Raw genomic sequence first — 20,174 nt, 5'->3', positions numbered from 1 at the left:
ATAATGCCCCCATATTGCCCATACTAGTAATCATGTTCCTCATAGTCCCCCATTGGTAGTAAAGCTCCGCATAATACCCCCTAGTAGTAATAATTCTCCCTATGTGACAGTACATAAAATACCCCGCTTAGTGCCCACAGTTGAGCTAATGTCCCCATAACGTATGCCAGTATAAAATACCCCAGTAAATGCCCTCATAGTGCTCCTCTTCCCCCTTCCCCATAGTGTCCCCCATAATATGCCAGTAAAAAAATGCCCCTTCTCAGTGCCCCCAGAAGATGTCCCTAAAGTGCTCCTCTCCCCATAATGTGCCAGTAAAAATTGCCCCTTCTTAGTGCCACCATATGCCCCAATAGTGCTCCACTCCCTCATAGTGCCCCCAAATAATACCCCAATCTCCCCTATAGTGCCTCCCATAATGTGCCAATAAAAAAGGCCCCTTTAGAGCCCCCACTTCCCCATAGTGCTCCCAAATAATGCCCCTATAGTGACACCAGATGCCCCATAGTGCCACTCTCCCCTATAGTGCCCCCCATAATGTGCCAATAATGAAAAAAAACTTTAGAGCCCACAGATACCCCCATAGTATTCATCTCCCCCACAGTGCCCCCCCCATAATGTGCCAGTAAGAAATTCCCCCATAGTGCCCCCCAAAATGGGCAAGAAATAAATGCCCCCAGAATGCCATTCCCCCCAAAATGGGGCTGTAAGAAATGCCAGCTCCCCCCGCAAAGAAAAAAAAACCAAAAAAAACACTAATACTTACCTCCATCAGCAGAGATGCCGGCCTCTTCCGGCCTGTGTCCCCGGCTGTGTGCTGCCCGGCTCAGGTGGCGTGATGATAATGATGTCATCATGCCGCCTGAGCCGGCCTCTGATAGGCTGCAGACATTAGTGCCTGCGGCCTTTCAGAAGAACAGGGGAGGGAGACACCTCTCCCTTCCCTGCCCACAGCACAGCCTTCTGTATCGCTGTCCTGAGGATGGCGATACAGATGAATATGGAGATGAGCGCTTCCACAATGGAAGCGCTTATCTCCTACTACCCACTGCCACCAACGCCGCAATTACATCCATGGTCGCGCTGCCTGTGATGATCGGCGGAGCGGCCCTGAGGAATAAAAAAAAAAAAAATAAATGTATTTGTTAAAGACCAGCTGACTTTTTTTTAGGGCGGCCTGGGGGGGCAATTGCCTCCCTGCCCCCCATCCCAGCCCTCCCTTGTATAAATGTCTGGTTACACTTGCAGGACTGCCATCTAATGATAAAAAAAAAACATGCAAAATACATGTGAGCAGCCACAAGGCCTAAAGGTGGAGATGAGGATAAGCCTTTAGTTGTCTAATATTTTTTATAATGGACACCTTTTGTATGATTTCTGTCAACGGAATGCGACAGGTGACTGGAGAGCATCTTCCATGTTAAATCAACATGAACATAATGAGAGTTATTTGCTTTCTTTTCCTTATATTTAATGATTTTCTGGTGAAATACACATTGAGAAATATCGTTCAGAATGAGCACCATATTTATGAAGCGTCTATTCTACCCTTTTTTTTTTTTTTTTTTTACAAAGAAGCCTTAGGCCAAGGGTGACTTTTTTATTGCAATTTTTTTAGGCCTCTAGCACACGAACGTATTCTCTTTCAGTTTTCGTTCCGTTTTTTTTTTTTTGCGGACTGTATACGGAAAAAACTTAAGGTACTCCGTGTGCATTCCATTTCCGTATTTCCGTTCCGCAAAAAAATAGAACATGTGCTATTATAGTCCGCATTACGGACAAGGATAGTACTGTTCTATTAGGGTCCAACTGTTCCGTTCCGCAAAATACGGAATGCACACGGGTGTCTTCCGTACTTTTTGCGGATCCTTTTTTTGCGGACCGCAAAATAAATACGGTCGTGTGCAAGAGGCCTTATTCAAATTATGTTTAATGTAAAATGTTAATTCATCAGAAATCTAATCCATTGTGCTTTGCATTTGTGCATACCTTGGATGATTGTTGCACATGTACTGGGAGTCAGGGGGGCCATACTAAGTTCTCTGAGATGTGTTTACGCCTCTGACTGAAGGATCAGGTAACAAACTCCCATAGACGTTTATGGAGTGGCTAGAGATAGAAGAGCTGCAGAGTGAGAGGTAAGCCCAGACCCAGAGGCTGTTGCAGGCAATTGTTAGTCTTCTATCTCACCCCAAGTGCTTTATTTACATCAGTATGATCAGTACTTCTCTGTAATGTCCTATATGGTTCTTCTGCTGCTTCTGAGGGCTCATGCACATGACCGTATGTATTTTGCGGTCCGCAAAAGTACTAATTCCGCAAAAAATACAGATGACATCCGTGTGCATTCCGTATTTTGCAAAATAGAACAGCTGGCCCCTAATAGAACAGTCCTATTCTTGTCTGTAACGTGGACAATAATACGACATGTTCTACATTTTTGTGGAACGGATATACGGAAACTGTTATTTTCGTTTTTTTTGCGGACCCATTGAAGTGCATGGTTTCGCATACAGGCCGCAAAAAAAAAAAAGAACGGAACGGACAAAGAAACAAAATACATTCATGTGAATGAGTCCTAAGGCCCCTTTCACACGAGCCAGAATTCCGCTCGGGTGCAATGCGAACGGATTGCGCCCGCACAGAATCCGGACCTATTAAAATGGGTCAGTATACATGAGTGGTGGTTTTCACGCATCACTTTTGCGTTGCGTGAAAAATCGCAGCATGTTCTATATGCTGCAATTTTCACGCAGCGCAGGCCCCATAGAAGTGAATGGGGCTGCGTGAAAATCAAGCAAGTGCGGATGCAATGCAATTTTCACGGATAGTTGCTAAGAGATGTTTGTAAACATTCCGTTTTTTTTTCACATGCGAGCGAAATGCAGTAAATCGCATTGCAGCCGTGCGATAAAAACTGATCTGAATGCAATCGCAAACATAACTGAATGGCTTTGTTTGCGAAATCGCACAGTTTTCACTGAACGCATCCGGACACGCTCGTCTGCAAGGGGCCTAAGGGAGAGTTCACATCATGGTTAGGCCCCTTTCACACGAGTTTTCCCCGTGGGTGCAATGTGTGATGTGAACGCATAGCACCCGCACTGAATCCGGACCCATTCATTTCAATAGGTCTGTATAATGCAAGACACCAACGAAACAGACCAGCGAGGATGAAATCAAAGGGGTTTATTAACAAAATAAACAAAGTCCAGGTAAACTTCACTGGGCAAATATCAAGCAAACAAAAAACAAAGGAAAGCCAGGAGTAGTCCCGATCCGTGCATAAGTCTCTGTGCAACTTGCCAGGTAAACGGATGCGTCACAGAAAGTCCCGGGTCCCACTGGAACAGACAGAGTCCCAGCAAACTTCAGTCAGTAGCTAGCAGTACTGCCCTGCACCTGGATAAGGAAGGATAACAGTGGGCACTGACCGACCTGGGGGGAGGCCACCTTTTATGTGCCTTCTAACAAATCTCAGGGCGCCAAGTGTCCACTCCCCATAGGTCATGATCCTGCCCTACACCTGTGTACAAGGCTTTGGTCGGTCATTAGTCAATTAGACCAATGCCGGCCCTCTAATCTACTTGCGGCCAGGTGCTATTCCCTTTGCTGGTCGGTGAAGCGCATAAGAAGTGTGTACACGCGACCGCATATCCCCTTGCAAACCCGTTTTCGAACGTAAATGCGGATGCACGACAGGCTCCGCGAGAGTGTTGACATGGACACCGGAATAGAATTCGCAGTAGGCACCGGAGACAAGCACGGCCGCAGCGTACTGCCACTAGCCCGGCCAAGCTGTCCCCGAAAGCCATGCGGTCTTCCCCTCCGGTGCACATGCGAACGTATCCCTGCGTCGGTTCTCAAAGGGGTCGGAGCTGGTGTATCAATGGAGACACGCGTAACCTGTCCTGCAGCTCCACGAGGACCCTTTTTGGTCACACCGGAGTGCGAGACAGGTGAGGATCTTACAGTCTGTGTGTATGAGCTTTTTTTTTTTTTTTTTCACGCATCAGTTCTGCGTTGTGTGAAAAACGCAGCATGTTCTATATTCTGCGCTTTTCATTAAGCCCTGGCCCCATAGAAGTGAATGGGACTTCAGTGAAAAACACATTTCACCTGGAAGCAAGTGCGGATGCTATGTGTTTTTCACTGATGGTTGTTAAGGGTACTTTCACACTAGCTTTTTTATTTTCCGGTATTGAGTTCCGTCACATGGGCTCAATACCGGAATCAGTTTTATCCTAATTCATTTTGAATGGAGAGCAATCCGTTCAGGGTGCATCAGTTCAGTGTCTCTTATGTTTTTTAGGCCTCATGCACACGACAAATTTTTTTCACGGCCCGCAAAAACGGGGTCCGTGGGTCCGTGATCCGTGACAGTTTTTTCGTCCGTGGGTCTTCCTTGATTTTTGGAGGATCCACGGACATGAAAAAAAAGTCGTTTTGGTGTCCGCCTGGCCGTGCGGAGCCAAACGGATCCGTCCTGAATTACAATGCAAGTCAATGGGGACGGATCCGTTTGATGTTGACACAATATGGTGCCATTTCAAACGGATCCGTCCCCATTGACTTTCAATGTAAAGTCTGGAGTTCTTTTATACCATCGGATTGGAGTTTTCTCCAATCCGATGGTATATTTTAACTTGAAGCGTCCCCATCACCATGGGAACGCCTCTATGTTAGAATATACTGTCGGATATGAGCTACTTCAGTGAACCTCAGATCCGACAGTATATTCTAACACAGAGGCGTTCCCATGGTGATGGGGACGCTTCAGGTTAGAATACACTACAAACTTTGTACAAGACTGCCCCCTGCTGCCTGGCAGCACCCGATCTCTTACTGGGGGATATGATAGCACAATTAACCCCTTTAGGTGCGGCACCTAAAGGGGTTAATTGTACTATCATATCCCCCTGTAAGAGATCAGGGCTGCCAGGCAGCAGGGGGCAGCCCCCCCCTCCCCAGTTTGAATATCGTTGGTGGCACAGTGTGCCCCCACCATCACCCCCCCTCCCTCTATAGCAGTAACATTGGTGGCAGTGTGCGGTCTCAACAGTAGAAGATTCATACTTACCTGCTTGCTGCTGCGATGTCTGTGTCCGGCCGGGAGCTCCTCCTACTGGTAAGTGAAAGGTCTGTGCGGCGCATTGCTAAAGAACTGTCACTTACCAGTAGGAGGAGCTCCCGGCCGTTCACAGACATCGCAGCAGCAAGCAGGTAAGTATGAATCTTCTACTGTTGAGACCGCACACTGCCACCAATGTTACTGCTATAGAGGGAGGGGGGGGGAGGGGGCGATGGTGGTTGGCACACTGTGCCACCAACGATTTAATACAATAGAGGGAGGGAGGGGGGGCGATGGTGGGGGCACACTGTGCCACCAACGATATTCAAACTGGGGGGGGGGGGTCTGCCCCCTGCTGCCTGGCAGCCCTGATCTCTTACAGGGGAATATGATAGTACAATTAACCCCTTTAGGTGCCGCACCTGAAGGGGTTAATTGTGCTATCATATCCCCCTGTAAGAGATCGGGTGCTGCCAGGCAGCAGGGGGCAGTCTTGTACAAAGTTTGCAGTGTATTCTAACTAGAAGCGTCCCCATCACCATGGGAACGCTTCTGTGTTAGAATATACTGTCGGAAATGAGTTTTCACGAAGTGAAAACTTAGATCAGAAAAAGCTTTTATGCAGACGGATCTTCGGATCCGTCTGTATGAAAGCAACCTACGGCCACGGATCACGGACACGGATGCCAATCTTGTGTGCATCCGTGTTCTTTCACGGACCCATTGACTTGAATGGGTCCGTGAACCGTTGTCCGTCCAAAAAATAGGACAGGTCATATTTTTTTGACGGACAGGATACACGGATCACGGCCTCGGCTGCAAAACGGTGCATTTTCCGATTTTTCCACGGACCCATTGAAAGTCAATGGGTCCGCGAAAAAAAACGGAAAACGGCACAACGGCCACGGATGCACACAACGGTCGTGTGCATGAGGCCTTAGACTGAGAAAATACCGCAGCATGCTGCAGTTTTCTCTCCGGACAAAAATACTGATCACTTGCCGGATCCGGCATTAATTTACATTGAAATGTATTAGTGCTGGATCCGGCATTAAAGGGATTCTGTCAAGACATTTGAGGCCTATAACCTAAACATATGGCCAGATCCCTACTAATAAGCTGAATCCGAAACTGTCCTTATTAAATGTGCCTGTGGCTCTATTAGCACATTAGCACATAAAACAGGTTTTTATAACCTGTCATTCACCTACCTAAGGTGCTCAAGGGGACGTCGCTTCATGCAGGGTGCCCGGCTGCAGCCGTCTCTGTCTGGTGCCCAGCGCCGCCTTCCCACTAAAAATCGCCGCCCTCCCTTTCTATAGAGCCGCCTTCCTCAAATCAGCACCGCCTCCCTCACCTCAGCACCGCCTCCGAAATCGTCCGCTCCCTCAGACAGATCGCGCTCGTGCGCACTAGGTATAACTATGCTATAAGGGAAAATAATAATGATCGGGTCCCCATCCCGATTGTCTCCTAGCAACCGTGCGTGAAAATTGCACCGCATCCGCACTTGCTTGTGGATGCTTGCGATTTTCACAAAGCCCCAATTATTTCTATGTGGCCTGCGTTGTGTGGAAAACAGACAATATAGAACATGCTGCGATTTTCACGTAACGCAAAAGTGATGCGTGAAAATCACTGCTCATGTGCACAGCCCTAAAGAAATGAATGGGTCCGGATTCAGTGCGGGTGCAATGCGTTCACGTCACGCATTGCAACCACGCGGAAAACTCGCTCGTGTGAAAGAGGCCTAAGATCACTTTTTTCAGTGAGTTTTTGTCTTTATGTGTATGGAATGTGCCACTTTATTTTGTTGGTAACATTCTGAGTGAATAGAAAGAGGACACCACTGACTGTAATGGCATACGGAATGTATCTGTCCAATTTTCGGGATGAGCGCTGGGTTCTGGCCTGACAAATAGCAATGTGTGCACAAGGTTTTGTCCTGCCGAAACCCGGCGCTTATGCAGGAATACGGCTGGATCCCATTTTAGCCAATGGCGCTAGCGGGGCAGTATTCATCTAGGCCAGATACCGTGAACTCAGGCAGGCTGTTCCCCACTGGATAGCTTTACCGCAGGTATTAAACAAGCCTTACATACAATATGATACATTGTACAAATATTCAGGGCAGGCATCTGTTTCTGTAGACATGTACCTGAGGTGGGATAAGTGGCAGACGTACCACAACCAGTGATTTAGCTCCATCTCAAAGTACAATTGTACTGATGATACTGAGACCATATCAATAGGGAAAGCTGAATGCATTTTTATTTTCACTGTGTTGGGAATCGATAGAGACAATGCAAAACAAAAGCTAAAAGAAAAGCATGCAGCTCAATACACTCATTTTGAACAATACATGGCACATAATACCAGAATATCATTGACTCGTGGTTTACACTGGTTTCCCAAGATACAAGACCTTGCAGAATTCATGAAGCAAAATTCGCTCTGCTGTTCTAATAAATCAAAGTTCAAGCAAAGGTGAAGTATAATACATTTGGCTCTAGTCAAAGGAAATATCAGCGAACGATGGCAAGAGGAAAAAGTCAATACAGTTTTTCTGGAAAACTGCAGTTATAGAAATGAAGGTTTTATTCTTCATAGCTCTTCCAAAATGCAAATCACTTAGATTTTTACTTGCTCAGCTAATATGGAACTAGAGAAATTGATTCTACCATCCCTACTAAGGCTACTTTCACACTAGCGTTTTAGTTTTCCGGTATTGAGATCCGTCATAGGGGCTCAATACCGGAAAAAATAATGCTTCAGTTTTGTCCCTATTCATTGTCAAAAACTGAACTGAACAGAACAAAGTGCTCCAAAATGCATTTCGTTCCGTTTAGTTGCGTTTCCATACCGGAGAGCAAACCGCAACATGTTGTATTTTGCTTTCCGTCCTGGGATGCAGAGCAAGACGGATCCGGCATGAACCCCAATGCAAGTCAGTGGAGACGAATCCGTTTTTCTCTGACGCAATCTGCAACAATAGAAAACTGATCCGTTCCCCATTGACTTTCATAATGACGGATCCGTCTTGGCTATGTTAAAGTTAATACAACCGAATCCGTTCATAACAGGTGCAGATGGTTGTATTATCAGTAACGGAAGCGTTTTTGCTGAACCCTGCGGGATCCAGTAAAAACACTAGTGTGAAAGTAGCTTAAAAAAAAATACACTCAGACAACTTTCATATCACACTTAGGGCTCATACACATGACCGTTTATATTTTGCAGTCCGCAAAAAATACGGATGACGTCCGTGTGCATTCCGTACTTGGCGGAACTGAACAGCTGGTCCCTAATAGAGTCCTATCCTTGTCCGTTATGTGGACAATAATAGGACGTGTTCTATTTTTTTGCACAATGGACATACGGAAACGGAATTCACACAGAGTAACTTGCATATTTGTTACGGACCCATTGAAATGAATGATTTCGCATACAGTCCACACAAAAAACGGAACGGACACAGAAAGAAAATACGTTCATGTGCATGAACCCTTAGGGCTCATGCACACAAACATATTTTTTTCCATTTGCGTTCCGTTTTAACAGGTCTGTATGCAAATTCATTCATTTCAATGGGTCCGCAAAAATACATGAAATAACTCTGTGTGCATTCCGTCTCCGTATATCCGTTACACAAAATATTGAACATGTCCTATTCTTGAACGTTTTGCAGACAAGGACAGGCATTGTTACAATGGATCCGCCAAAGAAACGAATCCAACACGGATGTCATCCGTTATTTTTGTGGATCTGGATTTTATGGACAAAATACATACCTTTTGATATAAGGGTCCGAGAACGTTCAGGAAGTTTGCAGCACCGGATATTTCCTGAATCCCTATCAGGTTGCACTACTCGCAGGAGGACAGTGGTAGCTGTGGCACTGATAGGAGTGGTAGTGGTTCACAGTGGCTATCATGACTGCAAGTAACTTTGGAAAGAAAGGTCCCGGAGGCAAAAGTTACTTGCAGCCTGCTACGAGAACACTCCCCTAGGGCCTCTGGAGCCGGGATTACATATTCCACCAGGCAGGTGAGCTGGACTAAGTTTTTCTATATCTGGCTATCATGACTGCCTGGGGCACACTTGTTCTCTCCTTGGGGCATACCTGGGACCCTTTTGGGCTCTTGCATAAAGTTAGGTGCGGTGTCCTTGATGTTAGGTAGATGGGTGCAAGGCAGGAGGGTAAGTGTAGGGGCCGCCGAATGAATAGTGGAGTCAATCACCGGGCCCGTTTGGTTACAATAAACAAAGTCTCTTTATTGATGGGAATAGTAGTACATATAGCAGCGACAGGCACAGTTCTGAGGTATATCACAGAGTAGGCCACTTTCCAAACAGCTGTGTGTAAGCAGTAGCAATGATAGTAGTAGTCCTCCCTGAGTCTTTACTGTAAGTACACTTTACAATCTTCCCAAATAACCACAGCCATACACTTCTGTTCTCATTAACGCTCTCTGCCATTCCCAGGCTGCTGGCGACAGATCCCAGATCAGACCAGTCGGACTCCTCCTCCTCTTGGGGGCATGGTTAATTTATTTTGGGTGGGTTGGAATACCTTGCTGTGTCAGAAGAGAACTTGTTGTTATAGAGATTATCTCACAAATGAAAAAAATAAAATCTGGAGTAATGCACACCATTATTCGAACTATATGAAATGGAGGTTGTCCTCTTTCAGGAGGAAATCGGACAGCACATGTCATCGACCTGCAAGAATAAAGCTTTACTTATCCAACAGATCCTGTGCCACTGCTTTGGTTCTCCCAGCCTGGCTCCAGTTACCCTGCTGCAGCGGTGACATCACATCGACAACATGTGACCACTGCATCCAATAACTGGCCTCTTTGGTCCACTGCTGAGGCCAGTGTTTGGCTGCAACAGTCACATGTTGACGTGATGTCATAGATTTTGCGCGGTAAACAGAGCAGGAGCAGCTATGTGGGAGCTGTCAAGTAAGTCATGATCTATTCTTGTTTGTAGGTGGATCACGTATTATTCTGTTTCCTTCTAAAACCAGACAACCCCTTTGAGGGCTCATTCAGACGGCTGTATGCTGTCTGCAAAAATGCGGATCCATTTTTTTTCTGGACAGTTCAGCATGTCCGGCCCAAAAAATTGAATTCTGCATTTTTGCAGACCCATACACTTCAATGGGGCCACATCCTGATTTTCACTGACAAGTACAGGACGTTTTATTTGTTTTGCAGAGCCGTGGAACGGAAGAAAAGGGCCCCATACAAGTGAATAGGTCCGGAAAAAAAATGGATCTGCATTTTTGCGGACAGCATACGGTCGTCTGAATGAGCCCTAATGCAAACAACGCTGCTCTTCAGTGTAAACTTCAACCCTTTTTGTTCCTTAGTTTATCTGCTGCTCATGTATGGTCACTTTCTGTAGGCAGACAGCAACTCCGCACATGTAAGGCTAGTGCTACATGGCAACATTTGTCACGCGACAAAAGGTGTACAACTACTTTATTGTAATGATAGTCTATAGTGTCGCACTGCGGCTGTGACAGTCACACAAAAATCCAATTTGGCTGGATTTTTAGCGACTGTTGTGTCGCAGTCGCAGCATGTTGCATGTCGCAGTGCAATAAATTATTACAATAAATGTCACGTGACACATGTTGCCATGTAGCCCTAGCCTAAGGCCCCTTTCACACGGGCGTTGCGGATTGGGGCCGGATGCCTTCAGGGAAAATGGTGCGATTTTGACACTAAAACAAGTCAGTTTTCACTGCGATTGCGTTCCATGTTTGCGTTTTTTTCCGCGCGGGTGCAAAACATTGTAATGTGTTTTACACACATGTGGGAAAAATCGGCATCTTTGGTACCCAGACCCGAACTTCTTCACAGAAGTTCGGGTTTGGGTTAGGTGTTGTGTAGATTTTTATTATTTTCCCTTATAACATGGTTATAAGGGAAAATAATAGCATTCTTAATACAGAATGCATAGTACAATGGGGCTGGAGGGGTTAAAAAAATAAAAAAATATTTAACTCCACCTAATCCACTCGATCTCGCAGCTGGCATCACTTCTGTCTTCATCTGTGAGGTAAAGGACCTGTGATGACGTCACTGCCCTCATCACATGGTCTTTTACAACGGTGATGGATCATGTGACGGACCATGTGATGACCGCAGTGACGTCATCAAAGAACCTTTTCCTGTGCACAGCAAAGAAGAAGACAGAAGAGAAGCCGGGCTGCGCGATCAAGTGGATTAAAGGGGTATTCTCACCTTGATGATCACTGTTAAATCTGTTAATGATTTAACAGTGATCATTTTTCCTAATATATTTAATTAACAAATTCCCACCCCTTAGAAGTAAATAAACATATACTTACCTGACTGTTGTCTTCCGTCTCCCCTGGTTACGGCCACCGCTCTTCTCAGGAATCGCGGTAGCCGCGCGTGCACAGACGACTTCTTCTCTTCTCCCGTCCGGCCGCGCGCTGTACTGAACGCGCACGCCAAGGCCGCGCATGCGCTATGGTGATTTCTTCCTGGCCAGTATAGTATACTTGCCAGGAAGAAGTCACCAGGGCGCATGCACGGCCTTGGCGTGCGCGTTCAGTACAGCGCGCGGCTCGGCCGGGAGAAGACTTCAATAAAGATGGAGCCCGCCCCCTGCCGAGTGCCGAAACCAGAAAGTGGACAGTGCGCTGGGAGCAGGTAAGTATGAAATAGAGTCTTGAGAATACCCCTATAAGGTGAGTTATATTATTATTATTTATTTTTTTAACCCCTCCAGCCCTATTGTACTATGCATTCTGTATTCAGAATGCTATTATTTTCCCTTATAACCATGTTATAAGGGAAAATAATAATGATCGGGTCCCCATCCCGATCGTCTCCTAGCAACCATGCGTGAAAATCGCACCGCATCCGCACTTGCTTGCGGATGCTTGCGATTTTCATGCAGCCCCATACACGTTTATGGGGCCTGAGTTGCGTGAAAAACGCAGAATATAGAACATGCTGCGATTTTCACGCAACGCACAAGTGATGCGTGAAAATCACCGCTCGTGTGCTCAGCCCCATAGAAATGAATGAGTCTGGATTCAGTGCGGGTGCAATGCGTTCACGTCACGCATTGCACCCGTGCGGAAAACTCGCCTGTGTGAAAGAGGCCTAAGGCCTCATGCACACGACCGTATGTATTTTGTGGATCTGCAAAAAACAGCCGCAAAAAGAAAGAATGAATGAAAGGCGTAGATAAAATAAACTTCCTTTTGCAATATTTTCATTGCATGTATATTGCAATAATACTTATGCTGCAATGACCTATATACTTTTTGTGGGATTACCACTTTAACCCTTGGAGAATCGGGGAGATTTTCCATTTTTGCCTTTTCATATTTCACTTGCCTCCTTCCTAGAGTCATAACCTTTTTTTTTTCTCATTCACATGTTGACCTGTTATCTTCATTCTCCAGGTCAGTACAATTACAATGATACCACACTTGTATACTTTTTCTTGCGTTTTAATACAAAAATAAATATTAAAAACCTTAATAGCATTCTTTATTTTTTTCATCACCATATTCTGACCCCTGTAACTGTTTCATAGTTATGTGTATTATGCTGTTTGAGGGCTAATTTTTTTACAGGGCAATCTGTACATTTCAGTGACACCACATTGAAGTGTGTGTGACTTTTTTATCACTTTTTTCCAATACGCCATTCGCCGTATGGCATTAATATTGTTATATTTTAATAGTACGGGTGTTTATGCACACGGGGATGCCCATAATGTGTATTTTTTTATTGGTTAAGTATTTTCATTTTAGGGAAAGGGGGTGATTTTAACTTTTATATTTTTTAATTTTTAATATTTTTATTTTCTTTTTATTTTATTTTTTTTAAACTTTTTTCAAAGATTGCCAATTGCGTTCATTGATGGCTATATAGCCATCATTGAACAATTCATTTTCAATATAACAATACAGTGCTGCCACCTAGTGGTCCGTATTGCTATATTTCACTAATAGCTGCCAAAGCTTGCTTGAGGCTTTGAGCTAATAGAACAGTTTAACAGATTCCATGATCTCAGCCGTGTAACACTGTTATGGGAGAGCATGGCTCCCGCTTCCGGACTGCTCAGATGCAGTGGTCACATTTGACCATGGCATCTGAGGGGTGAAATGTACGCAATCAGCCTTATAGCTGACCGCATACATGTGCAGTGGGTCTCTGATGTTTGAAACATCAGAAACCCGGCGGCTATAGCGCCCGCTGCATTCGCGAGCAGACGCCATGTTTAAAGTCGTGATTTCCGCCGTTCATATACGGCAGAAGTCGCAAAAGGGGTTAAAGGTAATCCATCACCAGGGACCTCCCTATCCAGTTGTTTGCATAGATCCATTTCCGTACAGCATTAAAATGTACTGCCTCTGATGAGGCGAAGTTAATTATTCCAAAGGTGTGTGGAAAACTACTTCCGCTTCGGTTCCGACTCGTACCTCTCGACTTTGTGACTCTGTACAGCATTAAAACTAATTTGTTAGAGAAGCGACTTTGGATGTAGCATCTGAAGCTCGCTTCCCTCATCACTAGTCCTGGGTTATGATACATTTTCCCAATGCTCAAATTAGGAGTTTGGTGCAATAAAGGATTCACCGTTGCTCTTGTTACACCCAAACTTCACTCCTTTCTGTGGCCAGCTCCTCCTTCGTTGCTTTGATTGACAGCACCAAGCAATGGCAAAACAGCGAGGGAGGCAACAAGAGAAACGGTGATGCCGTCACCAATGGCCTAATTTACATATTAGGAAAAAGTATAACTTAGGAAAGGAACTTCTGATTCCACCCCACCCTACGGCACCTATGAAGGGAGCTATATATTTACCTGTTCCACGCCATGCACTTCTGGCATCTGCAGCCTGGGACCTACAGAGCTGGAACTGAGAAGCGGGAGCAGGTAATTATAGTTCTTTTCACAGGTCTACTGGGGTAGGGGTGGAATTAAGAAAGGCGATTGTGGACCAGACCACTCCCTTAGGGCTCATGCACACGAATGTATTTTTTGTCTGTCCCGTTATTTATTTATTTTTTGCAGATTTGCAATGGATCCATAAAAAAACGGAAGTTACTCCGTGTGCATTCTGTTTCCGTATGTCTGTTTCGCAAAAAAAAATTCACTTAAGTTCAGGTTTGGGTTCGTTTTTCTTTAGATTTTATTATTTTTTTATTTTCCATTATAACATGGTTATAATGGAAAACAATAGCATTCTTAACCCCATTGAGGGTTAAAAAATAATAAAAAAATTACTCACCTTATCCACTTGATCGCGCAGACGTTATTGTCTTTGTTTTTCTTCTTCTTGCAGGACCTGCAAAAAGACCTGCAAAAGGACCTGCGCTGACGTCATCTCTCTCACCATGTGCAGATCCTGCAAGAAGAAGAAAGAAGATGATAATAGCTGCGTGATCAAGTGGATGAGGTAATTTTTTTTATAATTTTTTAACTCCCAATGGACATTTTACTTAGCATTCTGTATTAAAGAATGCTATTATTTTCCATCATAATAAATGGACTTTAACCACTTCAGCCCCGCTAGGTGAAACCCCCTTCATGACCAGAGCACTTTTTACACTTCGGCACTACACTACTTTCACCGTTTATCGCTCGGTCATGCAACTTACCATACAAATGAATTTTACCTCCTTTTCTTCTCACTAATAGAGCTTTCATTTGGTGGTATTTCATTGCTGCTGACATTTTTTGTTATTAATCAAAATGTAACGATTTTTTTGCAAAAAAATGACATTTTTCACTTTCAGCTGTAAAATTTTGCAAAAAAAACGACATCCATATATAAATTTTTCGCCAAATTTATTGTTCTACATGTCTTTGATAAAAAAAAAATGTTTGGGCAAAAAAAAAATGGTTTGGGTAAAAGTTATAGCATTTACAAACTATGGTACAAAAATGTGAATTTCCGCTTTTTGAAACAGCTCTGACTTTCTGAACACCTGTCATGATTCCTGAGGTTCTACAATGCCCAAACAGTAGAAAACCCCCACAAATGACCCCATTTCGGAAAGTAGACACCCTAAGGTATTCGCTGATGGGCATAGTGAGTTCATAGAACTTTTTATTTTTTGTCACAAGTTAGCGGAAAATGATGATGATTTTTATTTATTTATTTTTTCTTACAAAGTCTCATATTCCACTAACTTGCGACAAAAAATAAAAAATTCTAGGAACTCGCCATGCCCCTCACGGAATACCTTGGGGTATCTTCTTTCCAAAATGGGGTCACTTGTGGGGTAGTTATACTGCCCTGGCAATTTAGGGGCCCAAATGTGTGAGAAGAACTTTGCAATCAAAATGTGTAAAAAATGACCGGTGAAATCCAAAAGGTGCACTTTGGAATATGTGCCCCTTTGCCCACCTTGGCAGCAAAAAAGTGTCACACATCTGGTATCGCCGTACTCAGGAGAAGTTGGGGAATGTGTTTTGGGGTGTCATTTTACATATACCCATGCTGGGTGAGAAAAATATCTTGGTCAAATGCCAACTTTGTATAAAAAAATGGGAAAAGTTGTCTTTTGCCAAGATATTTCTCTCATCCAGCATGGTTATATGTAAAATGGCACCCCAAAACACATTCCCCAACTTCTCCTGAGTACGGCGATACCAGATGTGTCACACTTTTTTGCTGCCAAGGTGGGCAAAGGGGCACATATTCCAAAGTGCACCTTTCAGATTTTGCAGGCCATTTTTTACACATTTTGATTGCAAGGTACTTCTCACACATTTGGGCCCCTAAATTGCCAGGGCAGTATAACTACGCCACAAGTGACCCCATTTTGGAAAGAAGACACCCCAAGGTATTCCGTGAGGGGCATGGCGAGTTCCTAGAATTTTTTATTTTTTGTCACAAGTTAGCGGAAAATGATGATTTTTTTTTTTCTCTTTTTTCCTTACAAAGTCTCATATTCCACTAACTTGCGACAAAAAATAAAAAATTCTAGGAACTCGCCATGCCCCTCACGGAATACCTTGGGGTGTCTTCTTTCCAAAATGGGGTCACTTGTGGCGTAGTTATACTGCCCTGGCAATTTAGGGGCCCAAATGTGTGAGAAGTACTTTGCAATCAAAATCTGTAAAAAAATGACCGGTGAAATCCGAAAGGTGCACTTTGGAATATGTGCCCCTTTGCCCACCTTGGCATCAAAAAAGTGTCACACATCTGGTATCGCCGTACTCAGGAGAAGTTGGGGAATGTGTTTTGGGGTGTCATTTTACATATACCCATGCTGGGTGAGAGAAATATCTTGGCAAAAGAAAACTTTTCCCATTTTTTTATACAAAGTTGGCATTTGACCAAGATATTTTTCTCACCCAGCATGGGTATATGTAAAATGACACCCCAAAACACATTCCCCAACTTCTCCTGAGTACGGCGATACCAGACGTGTCACACTTTTTTGCTGCCAAGGTGGGCAAAGGGGCACATATTCCAAAGTGCACCTTTCGGATTTTGCAGGGCATTTTTTACACATTTTGATTGCAAAGTTCTTCTCACACATTTGGGCCCCTAAATTGCCAGGGCAGTATAACTACGCCACAAGTGACCCCATTTTGGAAAGAAGACACCCCAAGGTATTCCGTGAGGGGCATGGCGAGTTCCTAGAATTTTTTATTTTTTGTCGCAAGTTAGTGGAATATGAGACTTTGTAAGGAAAAAAGAAAAAAAAAGAAAAATCATCATTTTCCGCTAACTTGTGACAAAAAATAAAAAATTCTAGGAACTCGCCGTGCCCATCACGGAATACCTTGGGGTGTCTTCTTTCCAAAATGGGGTCACTTGTGGCGTAGTTATACTGCCCTGGCAATTTAGGGGCCCAAATGTGTAAGAAGTACCTTGCAATCAAAATGTGTAAAAAATGGCCTGCAAAATCCGAAAGGTGCACTTTGGAATATGTGCCCCTTTGCCCACCTTGGCTGCAAAAAAGTGTCACACATCTGGTATCGCCGTACTCAGGAGAAGTTGGGGAATGTGTTTTGGGATGTCATTTTACATATACCCATGCTGGGTGAGAGAAATATCTTGGCAAAAGACAACTTTTCCCATTTTTTTATACAAAGTTGGCATTTGACCAAGATATTTTTCTCACCCAGCATGGGTATATGTAAAATGACACCCCAAAACACATTCCCCAACTTCTCCTGAGTACGGCGATACCAGATGTGTGACACTTTTTTGCAGCCTAGATGCGCAAAGGGGCCCAAATTCCTTCTAGGAGGGCATTTTTAGACATTTGGATCCCAGACTTCTTCTCACACTTTCGGGCCCCTAAAAAGCCAGGGCAGTATAAATACCCCACATGTGACCCCACTTTGGAAAGAAGACACCCCAAGGTATTCAATGAGGGGCATGGCGAGTTCCTAGAATTTTTTTTTTTTTGCATAAGTTAGTGGATATTGATTTTTTTTTGTTTTTTTCTCACAAAGTCTCACTTACCGCTAACTTAGGACAAAAATTTCAATCTTTCATGGACTCAATATGCCCCTCACGGAATACCTTGGGGTGTCTTCTTTCCGAAATGGGGTCACATGTGGGGTATTTATACTGCCCTGGCTTTTTAGGGGCCCTAAAGCGTGAGAAGAAGTCTGGAATATAAATGTCTAAAAATGTTTACGCATTTGGATTCCGTGAGGGGTATGGTGCGTCCATGTGAGATTTTATTTTTTGACACAAGTTAGTGGAATATGAGACTTAGTAAGAAAAAACAAAAACAAAAACAAACAAAAAATTTCCGCTAACTTGTGCCAAAAAAAATGTCTGAATGGAGCCTTACCAGGGGGGGGGGGTGATCAATGACAGGGGGGTGATCAATGACAGGGGGGTGATCAATGACAGGGGGTTGATCACCCATATAGACTCCCTGATCACCCCCTGTCATTGATCACCCCCCCTGTAAGGCTCCATTCAGACATCCGCATGATTTTTTACGGATCCATGGATACATGTATCGGATCCACAGAACGCATGCGGACGTCTGAATGGAGCTTTACAGGGGGGTTATCAATGACAGGGGGTGATCAGGGTAATCAGGGTGATCACCCCCCTGTCACTGATCACCCCCCCTGTAAGGCTCCATTCAGACATCCGCATGATTTTTTACGGATCCATGGATACATGTATCGGATCCACAGAACGCATGCGGACGTCTGAATGGAGCCTTACAGGGGGGTTATCAATGACAGGGGGTGATCAGGGTAATCAGGGTGATCACCCCCCTGTCACTGATCACCCCCCCTGTAAGGCTCCATTCAGACATCCGCATGATTTTTTACGGATCCATGGATACATGGATCGGATCCACAGAACGCATGCGGACGTCTGAATGGAGCCTTACAGGGGGGTTATCAATGACAGGGGGTGATCAGGGTAATCAGGGTGATCACCCCCCTGTCACTGATCACCCCCCCTGTAAGGCTCCATTCAGACATCCGCATGATTTTTTACGGATCCATGGATACATGTATCGGATCCACAGAACGCATGCGGACTTCTGAATGGAGCCTTACAGGGGGGTTATCAATGACAGGGGGTGATCAGGGTAATCAGGGTGATCACCCCCCTGTCACTGATCACCCCCCCTGTAAGGCTCCATTCAGACATCCGCATGATTTTTTACGGATCCATGGATACATGTATCGGATCCACAGAACGCATGCGGACGTCTGAATGGAGCCTTACAGGGGGGTTATCAATGACAGGGGGTGATCAGGGTAATCAGGGTGATCACCCCCCTGTCACTGATCACCCCCCCTGTAAGGCTCCATTCAGACATCCGCATGATTTTTTACGGATCCATGGATACATGTATCGGATCCACAGAACGCATGCGGACGTCCGAATGGAGCCTTACAGGGGGGTTATCAATGACAGGGGGTGATCAGGGTAATCAGGGTGATCACCCCCCTGTCACTGATCACCCCCCCTGTAAGGCTCCATTCAGACATCCGCATGATTTTTTACGGATCCATGGATACATGTATCGGATCCACAGAACGCATGCGGACGTCTGAATGGAGCCTTACAGGGGGGTTATCAATGACAGGGGGTGATCAGGGTAATCAGGGTGATCACCCCCCTGTCACTGATCACCCCCCCTGTAAGGCTCCATTCAGACATCCGCATGATTTTTTACGGATCCATGGATACATGTATCGGATCCACAGAACGCATGCGGACGTCTGAATGGAGCCTTACAGGGGGGTTATCAATGACAGGGGGTGATCAGGGTAATCAGGGTGATCACCCCCCTGTCACTGATCACCCCCCCTGTAAGGCTCCATTCAGACATCCGCATGATTTTTTACGGATCCATGGATACATGTATCGGATCCACAGAACGCATGCGGACGTCTGAATGGAGCCTTACAGGGGGGTTATCAATGACAGGGGGTGATCAGGGTAATCAGGGTGATCACCCCCCTGTCACTGATCACCCCCCCTGTAAGGCTCCATTCAGACATCCGCATGATTTTTTACGGATCCCTGGATACATGTATCGGATCCCCAGAACGCATGCGGACGTCTGAATGGAGCCTTACAGGGGGGTGATCAATGACAGGGGGTGATCAGGGTAATCAGGGTGATCACCCCCCTGTCACTGATCACCCCCCCTGTAAGGCTCCATTCAGACGTCCGCATGTGTTTTGCGGATCCGATCCATGTATCCATGGATCCGTAAAAATCATGCGGACGTCTGAATGGAGCCTTACAGGGGAGTGATCAATGACACGGGGGGTGATCAATGACAGGGGGTGATCAGGGAGTGTATATGGGTGATCACCCGCCTGTCATTGATCACCCCCCTGTAAGGCTCCATTCAGACGTCCGTATGCTTTTTGCGGATCCGATCCATGTATCCGTGGATCCGTAAAAATCATACGGACGTCTGAACGGAGCCTGACAGGGGGGTGATCAATGACAGGGCGGTGATCAATGACAGGGGGGTGATCAGGGAGTTTATATGGGGTGATCATGGGTGATCAGGGGTTTATAAGGGGTTAATAAGTGACGGGGGGGGGGGGGTGTAGTGTAGTGTGGTGTTTGGTGC

The sequence above is a fragment of the Bufo gargarizans genome, chromosome 2, assembly GCF_014858855.1.
Source record: "Bufo gargarizans isolate SCDJY-AF-19 chromosome 2, ASM1485885v1, whole genome shotgun sequence".
Taxonomy (NCBI): domain Eukaryota; kingdom Metazoa; phylum Chordata; class Amphibia; order Anura; family Bufonidae; genus Bufo; species Bufo gargarizans.
Note: the sequence above shows the minus strand (reverse complement) of the source record.